This window comes from Apis dorsata, unplaced genomic scaffold, assembly GCF_000469605.1.
Source record: "Apis dorsata unplaced genomic scaffold, Apis dorsata 1.3 scaffold_217, whole genome shotgun sequence".
Classification (NCBI taxonomy): domain Eukaryota; kingdom Metazoa; phylum Arthropoda; class Insecta; order Hymenoptera; family Apidae; genus Apis; species Apis dorsata.
Window position 1 is genome coordinate 64,032 of NW_006263500.1, and position 1,852 is coordinate 65,883.

The 1,852-nt window shown below is 41.3% G+C and overlaps 1 protein-coding gene across 3 annotated transcripts in view; it reads left to right on the forward strand.

Moving 5' to 3' along the window:
• LOC102678805 (zeta-sarcoglycan) overlaps window positions 1–1,852 on the forward strand; it is a 233,010-nt gene that overhangs the window by 48,896 nt on the left and 182,262 nt on the right. The gene's annotated exons all lie outside the window — the stretch shown is intronic.

A 1,852-nucleotide genomic window follows, 5' to 3' on the forward strand; every position in this document is an offset into this window, starting at 1 on the left:
GATAAACGGGCCGGGAGAAAAGTTGGATCGTAAATGTTGGACTTAAAGGGAGCGAGGGAGGAGGAGGAGGAGGAGGAGGAGGGTCGACACCGAAAACCGACGTGAAGTTACGAGATAAGGAGAAACCACGGCGAGTTTGTACCTCTGGGAGGCGACGAGGGTCGTTGAGCACGGTGTCAAAGCGATCCAAGAAGGATGCTCGTTGCTAACTCTTTGGAAGGGCGTGCGTGTCACGAGTCCAGTCACGTTCTAGGATCCCGGCGCGAGACGCGAGTGTGTAACCTTTGCTCCTCCTTTTTTCCCCCTTTCTTTCTTTCCCTTTCCTTTTCTTTTCTTTTCTCCCCCTTCCTCCCTTCCCCCCTTCTTCTCTGTTTCGAGACCTTCTCTCCAAAGTAGCTATCTTCACTCGTGGTGGCTCCGTCCCAGCTCCATGCCAGTAGGAGCCGAAGAAAGCGGAACGAACGGGGAGGGAGAGGGAGAAGGGGCTCCCTTCTTCCCGGATTTCCTCGACAACTTTGTGATACGTTAAGTTTCAGTTTCAACGGCGAACTGGTACAGTCTGGCGCGGCCGAAAACTTTGATAGAGAGAGAGAGAAAGAGAGAGAGGGGGGGACTAAACAAAATGGAATCACGTACCGCGTTTTAGTTCGTTCCCCCAATTGTCACGCGCGCGCGTCTCGTTTTCAGGAAAGGTGTTGATCGTGATTGTGGATTAATCGTACGTTAAACGCAATTTTTTCGTGGAGTTTGACAATTTTTCCTCGAGGAGGGAAAGGAAGGGTAGTTTTTCTTTCGTATGTACGATAGAAATGGTGTCGTTGAATTTTTTGTTTATAAAGATCTGTATCCACTGCGCAAAAATTCTTCTCGATTTTTGGATGGGATTCTTTAAAATATCTCGAGGTAATTAATTTTTTGCGAAATATTTTAGTATGTATCTATGATAAAAATAGAGATAAAGGTGGCAGGATTTTTAAGATCTGTAGATTTTCTAGGATGCTTCTTGGATCTTACATTATTTTATTTATTAGAGGATAAGGATTTCCATATTTGCGCGATATAGCAGAGAGAGTTAATCAAGCGTTGTTGGATCGTTTGTTCTATTCGGGATACGTATTTCATCAATCTCCCCCTCCTCTGTAAGGACAGAGTGTCCTCCTTTATCGAACTGTTCGAAGGAGGCAATACGATGGAACGTCGATTATCTCAACGTCGCTTAACCCAAACTCCGATTATTCAAACGTCACTTCTCCCAAGAACTAATTATCGGAACATCGAACGAATCACGTATTTAAATTAAATCTTACGTCTATTGTCTCTCCTCTCTGTCTCGAATACGAAATCGACATTCGAAGCACGGTAGAAATATTTACATTACGGAACAGGATTAATTACATTAAAAAAAAAAAAGAAACGACTAATCCACTTTCTGCGCTTTATTCCTCAATAATAAACAATAGAACGTACAATAAATGCGAACGTTCGAAAATCGCTTTATTATTCCCAATCGTTTTTATCACATATATCCTTCCAGATGGAGAAAAGTTTACTTATATAATAATCGACCTTCCATTCAAAATCGATCGATTCGCAATTCGATATTAAGTAAGCGTCTCTCGTTCCATTTCTGCAAACCTAATTATCAGAGAGATAATTTCACCGACCTTTCTCCAAATCAAAACGCGCGGATAAATAGTTTCTAAAAAAATCTAATCCTCCCCCGATAACAATATTTCTATTCTTCTTCCCTTCCTCCCTCCGTTTTGGAAAAAAAACCAGGAAAAACTGGCGAAATATTAGAAAAAAAAAAAAGAAAGGAATAATAAAAAGTAAAAAAAAAAAAAAAAAAAAA